The sequence below is a fragment of the Dendropsophus ebraccatus genome, chromosome 1 (assembly GCF_027789765.1).
Source record: "Dendropsophus ebraccatus isolate aDenEbr1 chromosome 1, aDenEbr1.pat, whole genome shotgun sequence".
Taxonomy (NCBI): Eukaryota; Metazoa; Chordata; class Amphibia; order Anura; family Hylidae; genus Dendropsophus; species Dendropsophus ebraccatus.
The window spans coordinates 164800284-164811151 of NC_091454.1; the positions used below are offsets into that span (position 1 = coordinate 164800284).

A 10868-nucleotide genomic window follows, 5' to 3' on the forward strand; every position below is an offset into this window, starting at 1 on the left:
GACCCCTAAATAATGGGGACAGGGAGTTCATTACTGGGGATCATGAGAAAGCAGAGTTACGGAATGGGTTCTTCAGTTCTGTAATTACAAAAGAAGATGGAGGCAAGGTGGACGGAGGCAGTGATGAGGTAGGCTGGACCAGTGCTGAGGTGGGCAGGGACAGTGCTGAGGTATGCTGGACCAGTGCTCAGGTGGACGGGAACAGTGCTGAGATAGGCTGGACCAGTGCTGAGGTGGGCAGGGACTATGATGAGGTAGGCTGGACCAGTGCTGAGTTGGGCAGGGACAGTAATTAAGTGGCTTACTATAGATATGGTCCAAGATAAATTATTAAACTGAATGTAACCAAAGCTCCAGGACCTGATTGATTACATCCCAGAGTTCTTAGGGAACTCAGTTGTGTAATTTTTTTTAACCCTTGTACAAAATAGTCAGTGATTCTTTGGTGACTGGTATTGGGCCGAGGGACTGGCGTAAGGCAAATCTAGTTCCAATTTTCAAAAAGGGCTCTAGGTCTTCTCCAGGTAACTATATTTAAGGAATCTATAAGGGGGTAATAAGTGTTTTAAGTCATAACCAGCATGGTTTTACTAGGGACAAAAGCTGTTAAACCAACCCAATATGTTTTTATAAAAAGGTGAGTAGAAGTCTGGATAATGGGGTTGCTGTGGATATAGTGTACCTAGATTTTGCAAAAGCGTTTGATACTGTCCCTCATGGACATCTGATGGGTAAATTAAGGTCTATGGGTATATAAAGTTTAGTCTGTAACTGGATTAAAAACTGGCTCAATAATCGTACCCAGAGAGTGGTGGTCAATGATTGCTACTCTAAATAGTCCTCGGTACCTCAAGTGGTGTAAGTGGTGAACCCCGAAGGGCCGGAACTGGGCCCCCTTCTGTTTAACTTGTTTTTTTATACTGAGTATGGTATATATCCATCTTTGCATATGGGTGTCAATCCTATATTTGTTGATAAACACAAGATCATTCCTGGACAAGAGAGAGCAAGCTCTTTTCCCATCTCCTTGTTCTAAAAATCTATTTAATATATCGTACCCAGATGGGGACATATCAGCTATTAAACTAATAAGAACAGATACTACACTTGATCTTAGCCTAAAGGCTGAGAAGAGATTCCTGTGTTCCTTTTTTGACATGTTGACCCTGCAAAAAAATGTCTGCTTAGCCAATCACAAGCCACAGTGGTGATTTGCCTCACCCAGTGACTGGCTGAGCTGACATTTCCTACAAGGTTGACACATAAAAGGAAGAAGGAGAAAGCAGCCAAGAGCGATGGGTACCATGCACCACTAAAAATGACAGCGGCAGGGGATGGACATAAGAAACTTTGCTTCCATTATTGCTTTTTTTTTTTTTTTTTTTTTAAATCGGCACTACTCTTGTCCTCAGTTTGGATGTGGTTTTGAATTTCAGTTCTAGTGAAGTGAATTAAGCTAAATTGTAAATTCGCTTTAAAATTACCCTTTTATCCTATTCATACTGTGCTAGCAAGGATCATCTGGGCAGTCCTTCCCTTTGCAGTGTCCCAGACTCACTGAATACAACCAAAACCCATCCCTCTGCCTGTAGTGAAGGCTCTAGCATCTATCCATAAACATGAATTTATGTTGTCCATCTATGAAAACAGGGGGACGTGCTGAGATTAGTGGGCAGCATAATGTATATTCTGCTGCAATTGCACTGACATTTCATATAGACCTGCCTTTGACCCTTAACATTATTAATGCACTTTAATAGGCCTAAGAAACAGCTTCGATTTTAGGCAGACTATGCAAAGTTGCTGAAATGCCCTCTTTGTGTGCTGGGCTATACCAATAGTTATGCCGGTTTTTTTGAATTCTATATCTAAAATCCGCGACAATAAGACAATGGGCTTTTAGGCCCTACCACATGCAGAGAATAAATACATTTTGCAGTAATTTGGATTGGGTAGAGGACACTGTGCTGGTCATGATACAGTCAGTGCAGTTCTAATTACAACAATTGATAGCAGCTTAACCATACAATCTGCTCTTGTTGCCATGTGTAGAGCCCACCAATGTATCATCCCCATAATTCTGCAGGTCCCAAGGTCATCAGATAGACGAGGAATCCAAAGAGGTTATCCAGACATCCTATGATGCAAGGCTGTGCAGTAGTGACTTTTGATACTCCAACGCATGTGGAGAAACACAACAGTAACTAGCACTACAACAACTGCTGTGACTCATGAAGAGTCACAGTAAGCGGCATATCCATCCCGCAGCTCTGGTGATATTGTGAAGTGATTGATGCTCCAGGCTATTTTAATGAGCAAGTAAAGCCACTTCTACATATTAACATGGGTGTGGTATATTTTATCTTAGTCCAAACTCCAACACATCTAAAATAATGCATGGAGCCATTCCAGAGGATGACTTTAACACACGCTAGACTGTGAACAGACAAAAGCAACGATTAAAGCTTACAGGAACAACTAGAATACTAACACCCCTTTCCAACATCCAATAAATGCACTTCTATACAAACCAAGTCCTGATATGTCTGATCAGCTAAAGTGCAGTCAAAACCAGAACGTGTACTTAGACTAATAACAAAGATTTACTGAAATGCGGATTTTATATGTAACGTAAAAGGGCCCCAACAATGTTTCTTTAGAAAACCCATTGGTTATCCTTTAGTCACTATACTGCAGTTTGCTCAACCCTTGGGGTATGTTCCCACTATGACAAAATGACAGCCATCTGCCCAGATTATTATTATTTGGAGCTGTCACTTACAAAAGATGGTGGATGTTATATGTTCACACACAGAGGTGACTGTATCAAAAAGTCCTATAGTGTCTCAGTTGTCCACAGCAACCAACCACAGTACATACTGTATGATGCAAGACGTGTCCCCCGTTTTTTTCAATGGGGTTACACACTGCAGTTCACACAGTGAATTGTGATGCATCTTTTTTTAAGCATGCAATTTAAACATGACAGAATAAGGGACATTACTTATTTTTCAGAAGGGAAAATACATTGTGCAATAATTTCCAGAAATTCGCAGAGTGGCCTTGGATTTCTGTTGTATATTTTACTAGGACCAACAATCTGGCTATTCCCGTGTTTTGAGACTCGTAACTGAGACTCCACAGACCCTTCTTTTGCATATTTTACTAGGAGCCACAGATCCAGATTTGCCCTAGTCCATTTGGCTAATTGGCTTCCTGCATCGCCAGAGGAAAACCATTCAAATGAGTAACAGTGTCACTTATTCTGGCGTATAGAAAATGTATTTCCCATGAAAACAAAGTGAACGTGGCTTAAGGGTGCCTTCACACACACACACACACACACAACGTATCCGCAGCAGATTTTTTTGCTGCGAAATCTGCTGCGGATGCCCATTCATTTCAATGAGCTGACATACTCGCAGCAGGATTGTCATCCAGCTGCAAGTATGTAAAACTCAGCGCCATTAACCCTCGCGGCCCTCGAGCATACATTACCTGTTTCATGCTCTGGCTTGCTGCGGGAGCTCCCGGTGTCTCTCAGCGCTCAGCCAATCAGTGTGCTGCCCCGCCACAGCGCACTGGTTGGCTGACTGCCGGGAGATGCCGGGGAGACTAGCGATTTTGTTGCCAATGATTCTGAGGTTATTACATTCACTGGTTACTGTTATGAACGATTGTTTATACGTTCTTATATGGTTGCTATTCATTCCTCAAGACGACCCACATGACATGTTTTATCGTTGAACGACTTATTACATGAACAGATATGCGAACAATCGAACTACCAATGCCAAGTTTCAACATGTTGAAAGACAAAGTCCAGCGTCGTTTGACCGCTGGGGGTTATTACATGGACAGATAATTGCTCATTTTCCATTGTTATAGCAAATAATAAACGATAATCGCTCTGTAATAGGTCCTTTAGGGTACGTGCACACTACAGAATTTCCGGAGAGACTTCAAGAGGAAAATTCCGCCCAATTCTTTGGGTGGACGTGGAATCTGCTGGCAAAACTCATTGAGTCTATGGAATGGGCGGAACTACAAGTGGAGGCCGCACGGCAGAATCCGCTTGAGATCTTTGCGGTAATTCCGTAGTGTGCATGTACAGTACCCTCAACTCTGGCAGTATAGGAGTAGAATTCAAGCCCCACTGACCTCTATAGGATTCCTCTTGTGGAATCTGCCCAAAGAATTAACATGTCAACTCTTGAGGCGGAAAGTGGATCCGCAACAGAATTTTCCTGATAGAAATTTCACCATGTGTGCGAATGAGTGGAAAGCCTATTATACACTATGGAAAATAAAAATGTTCATATTTCACGGTCGGAATTTCAAGCGGATTCTGCATGCATTTTGACGTGAAATCAGCTCGAAATTTCATGCAGATTCCTCAGTGTGATCATACCCTGAAACAGTAGTAGGTCCAGGTACAGTCCGCAGTTATTGCTGAACCATAATCACTAGCTGTGTTAGCGCATGTAAAAGAACTCCAGTATAGTGTTTTTAGGTCTATAAATGCAATCTAACTGCATCATGAAAACATAACCATTGTGGGTAATGTCTTGAGAGAATACTGAATATTCTATTAGGCTCAGTTGACTCAATATTCCAAGTTTGTTATGCTTTAGGTACTCAAAAAACACATGCAGTTTTTCAATGGAGCCAACTGCAATCCGAGAACACAGAATAACACCTTTAATGGAAAAATACAAATAAAAGATTGTTGAATCTAAGTAATAGGTTTGCCATACAGAAGCCATTTCCTGTGAGCCACCGCTACTAGTGACAAATCTTCACAGATCTTCTTATGTTGACTATTCGAAGTCATAAGAAGTGGATAATTGATTCATGGAACCCTCACATTCCTCTGGAGAAACTGGCATCTATAAATCCCTCCTCCCTTGTATATGTATCTGGTGTTTGTTAGAATAGACCCATCTGTACTGGTCTGTAATGAATCTCTGGCACTAAAGGAGTTGTTTGGCTCTTTCTAACCCATTTACTGGTCATTTATATAATCACACTGTTCTGCAAGTATGCACCATTACATAAATACCTTGCTGGAAATGATAAGAAAAATGTTCCAACACTGGCAATTTCTACATTCCAGACTGACCTGGAATGCAAGGATTACAATTAGAGATCTTCTGCACAGACAGCTAAAGGAAAACTGGAAGGTCCCCCCCCCCCCCCCTTTTCAGGTGTAACTTATATCCACACATATAAATTGGATTTCTGGATATTTATTTCTATTTCATTACCAAGGCTTTTACATCTTATAAAAATCCCAAATGGGGCCAAGTAGCTCTTATTTCTTTAATTCTAACAAGCTTTAAATTTCAGACCAGAAGTAGAGGTGCCTTAAGAGACAAGAATTTTTTAAAAACATATTTTTGCTGCATTTGCAATAATTTTTTACACTGAAGTTTTTAAATAAACATAGAAACACCTGTGGATGGATAGTTTGGCTGGATAGAATATTAGAACATTTATCCAAACAGGCAAAATCTTTTTAAATTAAGTTTTAGCTTTGGTTTTCACGTTTCACATATTTTGCTATTTAGATTTGCGCTTGAATACATTTGTTGGCCTATATCTTTTTAGCTTATTGTGGGTGTTGCATGGACTTCATGTTGGGAAGAAGGACCATATAAAGGGGTTAATCAGCGATTTGTAATTTACTTCTTTTTAAAAATCTTAAGTCTTCACATACTTATCAGTCACTGTATGTCATGCAGGAAGTGTTATTTTATTTTTAGTCTGACACAGTGCTCTTTGCTGACATCTCTGTTCAAAACAGGAACTGTCCAGAGCAGGAGAGGTTTTCTATGGGGATTTGCTGCTGTCTCGGCCAGAGATGTCAGCAGAGAGCACTGTGTTCGGGCCCTCGTACACAATGGAAATCTTGCGGATAACTTGCTGCAGATTCCATCACTCCCCCCACCCCCCGCTTGAAGTTCCCCCAGTCCCATAGGCTCTATTCTATGGTCAGGCGGAATCCGCCGTCCACCCAAAGAAATGCCACGTCAGTTTTTTGGGCAGATGGCGGAATCCCCCTGAACTTACAATGAAGCCTATGGGACAGACAGATGTTCAAGTGGGAGTGTGCACAGAATCCACTGGAGGTTATCCGCGTGATTTCCGTAGTGTGCAGGGTCCCTCAGACTGGAAAGAATACACCACTTACTGCAGGACATAAAGCAGCTGAGGAGTATGAGAAGACTTTAAATTTTTAAATAGAAGTAATTACAAATCTATACATATTTCTAAAATCAGTTGATTTGAAAAAGATTTTCGCTGGATAACCCCTTTAAGTCCTTAAACATATAAGCTACGTGCAAGCAAAGGAGGAGGAATTAGAGATTGCATACATGCAACAAGTTTATCAAAATGGCGCATGATGTATAATAAAATTTGAGTGTGAACCAAATGTCTGTCTGTTGTGTCAAGATAGGGTTTGGATATGTGGACTTGTACAGTCGTATTTTATTAATCTTGCATAAACGCCAATATATACTGGAAAGTGAGGCGTTATGTAAAGTATTCACAGGAAACAAATTTATGACAAAAGTTTTAATAATTTGAGCAACCAAGAGACATGTGCAAAAATGTACAACTAGAGATGAGAGCAACTCGGAAATGCTCAAGTCCAATTGTTCTGCATTTGAATACCGGTGGCCGAAAAAGATGGATGCAGCTCTATGGATTCCGGGAAAACATGGATACAGCTTATAACTATGTTTGCACTTCAAGAACATATCGAGGGAATGCAGCCGTCTCGTGTTATTAGCGGCTGTCTATATAACGAGGCCTTTGCCCAATATGTTTCCATGGGAACATAGCCATAGGCTGTATGCATGTTTTCCAGGACTCCCTATGGTTACATCCAACTTTTTCGGTCACCTGTATTCAAATGCGAAAGATCCCAATTGAGCCTACTCGAGTTGCACTTATTTTCATGATTCCCCCAACGGTATTTTGATACTCAACTTGAGTCAACTTCTTACAGGTAAAATGACTTTAGAGGAATTCCTTGTTTTTTTACATAATGGGAAAATAAAGAGCATGATTATTGCCTTGTACATATGCTATGTTAACCAATCCATTATGGCGGCACATAGAGTTCATGGGTTCATATTACAGAACCATAAAGAAAGTGTGATACCGGATTTGTAATTACAATGCAGCATACACAATAAAATAATAATGATAATAATAATAATTTGTTTATATAGCATCAACATATTCTGCAGAACTTTACAATTCTGGGAATACATACATAGACAAATGAGACACACACATGAAGCCAAAGACAAATGTGGGGAGTGAGAACCCTGTTTGCAAGAGCTTACAGACTATGTGGAAAGGGTAGGAGACAAAAGGTAAGGGGGAAAAGCACTTCATTGCTACAATGGTCCCGCCATCTTTTATAAATTGGCTATAGGTACAGTACAGGTCCAGAGAATCGCCCAATTCTTCATAGCCATGTTACAGAATGGGGACAATTTCAGATACTGCTAAATTATCTAGGTTTTTGGACTATGTAAGGAGATTAGAAAATGAGAAGAAAAAGCCAATATGCACAGGCAGGACATATTCCTGTTCATGTTAGATACAAAACCAGCATACCAATGCGGCATGCTAACAGCGCCAACCTCTACGTGACTGTTGTGTAAATCATTACAATGTGGGCATAATGTGTAAAGCCAGCATAGGCAAAAATCTACAATTACTGTATATACACACTACAATTGGAGGCACATTGGCACCGTCTTCTTAACAACTTTTTGTTCTAAGATTCATGAGACATGAAAAATGTCAATTCTTTAATGCCACATCTTCTCCCTCTCAATATTCTCAGGCTGATAGTGATCTACAGTATATAAACAAAACCTGCCCTTCTGACCAAGAGAATCAACCTCTGCACTTGTAAATGATTGTATAATGGCAGACTGGCAATAGAAAGGAACATTGTTATACTCCCTCAACACGCTAGATAGCAGTGCTACCAGGGCGGGACCCAACCACTAGAAAAGCTCTTGCTAGAAGACATGCGAGAAGTCATATATATAATTATAAATGCAGGAGGCATGAACATGACAGGGCAAGTCACCACTGAAGTTGCTAAATACCGTTGATTGTGACTTGCCATGTGACGGCATACAGATGGCGTCTGAGCATGCCAAGCCACTGTTCTTTGCCGTAAATGCCACCTAGGGCGAGAAAGTCTTACCCATGGGCTCTTAACATGATAGTACTCATCTAATCATCACATTATGGAATTGTAAAACCAGCAATTTCTAAGCATTACCGAAAACCTCATTCAGGCTGCTATCACACACAGTATTTTCCAGTAAAGATGGCATATTTTTGTAAAGCTGTATCCTAGTTTTTTTTAGTACTGGACCCTATGAATGAAACATACCAATAGCCATACAGTAGAAAAGAACCTACAAAAACTGTGTGTTGTAATAGGGTAAATGCCACATTACAAATATGCAATCAAAAGGCCAGCTTCACACACAATAAGACACCGGCCGTTCTGTGACCCGGCCGGGTCACCGAACGTCCGGTGTCAGTGAAAATTATCCTAGCAGATACTGCAGTACTTACCGGATAAATTTCATTTGTGCTGAATTGGAATGCGGGCACACCCGTGTGCCCGTATCCCAATTCACCATAGCACACAATGGAAAGTGCAGCCAGAGCCGCACTGTCCATTGTGTGAACTGTCAAGGTTGTGCAGCTGCTATTCAATAAATAGCGGCTGCACAATACTGACATGTCAGTTTTCATTGCGGCTGCTTGCAATCCCAGCCAGAGCGTATACTATGTGTATACACTCCGGCCGTGATTCTGATGTCTGCAGCACAATGTCAATTATCAATTTATCCCATACTAAAAGAGTCTGAAAGACAGATGCATGGTACAGATTTTGTAGCTGCAGTTTTTTATGCAAAAGCCAGAAAAATAAAAAGATTTTTTTTTTTAATGAAAGATTTACATGCAGAAATGTTGCAGATTTTGTGAGTTGCTTGTTTTGTATAGAAACATATGCATCTTATGCTTCTAAATGTTCTTGTTGTTATCCAGAAAATAATATAATCACAAAAGTGCCGTGGGGAATCAAGGGGTTAGCTGTTTTTTTCCAGAAAAAGCACCACTCTTGTCCTCATAAGGCTTGTCTGCATAAGGTATTGCAACTCAGTGGCATTAAAAGGGGTACTCCGGCGGAGGGGGCCTTTTTTTCCTGGGACCGGGGATGAGGTGGCTGAGGGAAACTACATCCACTCACCTTTCCGGTTCCAGCGGCGGGTCCCGCATGGCGGCGCTCCGGTCCCCAGTGGGACGTCTCAGGTCCGTTCAGCCAGTCAGTGACGGAGGCGGGATCCGCTTCAAGTCCGCTCAGATCCCGCTTCTGTCACCGACTGGCTGAGCGGACCTGAGACGAATCGTCTCGGTCCCACGTCAGACACCAGGAAGCGGCCGGGAACCGAAGCGCCGCGATGCGCGACCCATCGCTGGAACCAGGGAGGTGAGTGGACATCGTTTCCCTCAGCCACCTCATCCCCTGTCCCAGGAAAAAAATGCCCCCCCCCCCCCGCCGGAGTATCCCTTTAAGGTTTATGGAGTCGAGTTATAATTCCCCATGGCCCTGTTTTGTGAAGGAAGCATCTTTAATTAACACCACATATCAATTCCTCCTAGGCAGCTGATATTCCAATGAGCCGGCATATGTATGATCATATGCTGCTTAGGGATGGTCCGAATCTGCCGAGGTTCGGGTTCGTATGAACTCTCGGCATTAGATTCCCGCTGTCTGCCCGCTCCGTGCAGCGGGTGGATACAGCGGGAGGACCGCCTGGAAAACTGGGATACAGCCTATGGTTATGGCTGTATCACAGTTTTTCAGGCGGTCCTCCCGCTGTATCCACCCGCTGCACGGAGCGGGCAGACAGCGGGAATCATTTCCGAGAGTTTGGGTTCGTACGAACCCGAACCGAACCAGGTTCGGACCATCCCTGATGCTGCTACTCTGCAGCCACATCAGTTTGGAAAAGGTACAGTAAGGGTCTGTTCACACGTACTGGATCCTTAGCAGATTTGATGGCACAAATTTGAAGTTGCCGATTCAAAGCAAATATCTGCAGCTTCAAATCTGCGCCATCAAATCTTCTGCAAATCCTGTAGGTGTGAACACACCCTAAGAGTCTTTAGGGATTAACTGACTGATTGGTAGGGTGCCAACACATAACATCCCCGCTGATCAGCTGTTTGATGGCCAGACTACACAGTGAATGGGGAAGATGAAGCTGGCTCCATTATCCGTGTAGGGGCACGCCTTGTTACAGCTTATCTACCATTCACATAAACAGGAGCTGACTACAGTCATACAGCACCACTACTACATAGTGAATGAAGCCAACAACTTCTGGCTACATTCACTGTGTAGTGCAGGCACCAAACAGCAACAGTAGTTTATCAAACACAAAATATACCGCACATTTTAATCCAAGTCAATGGCCTAAATAGAGAACAGTATGGGCATACAGTTGCAAGAGTAGCCAGACAGACAGAATCCTATGATGATCTAAGTTCTCTTTATTTGAACTGCAGGAGGTTCAGGTGCTGCAGCCAAAATAAGGGGTGGGCAGATTGTGGGTACAGAGTCACTTTAAACAGTGATCTGGTACACAGCACCTACAAAAAAAAAGTAATACAGCTTTTCACTCACGGTCCCTGTCACCAGCAACCAATAACTTAACCTCTGTCCACAGGATAGGCAAGTGTTTGATCACTAGGGATTTGACTGCATTTCCTGTAATAAGTGTATATTGGTCATTTGTATAACTTTTGGGGGG

The 10868-nt window shown here is 42.2% G+C and overlaps 1 non-coding gene across 1 annotated transcript; it reads right to left on the reverse strand.

Annotated features, from left to right (window-relative positions):
• Window positions 1–948: 948 nt before the first annotated feature.
• Window positions 949–1137, reverse strand: LOC138781867 (U2 spliceosomal RNA). The gene has a single exon (XR_011361582.1). It is a non-coding gene; the product is annotated as a U2 spliceosomal RNA (small nuclear RNA).
• Window positions 1138–10868: the final 9731 nt, after the last annotated feature.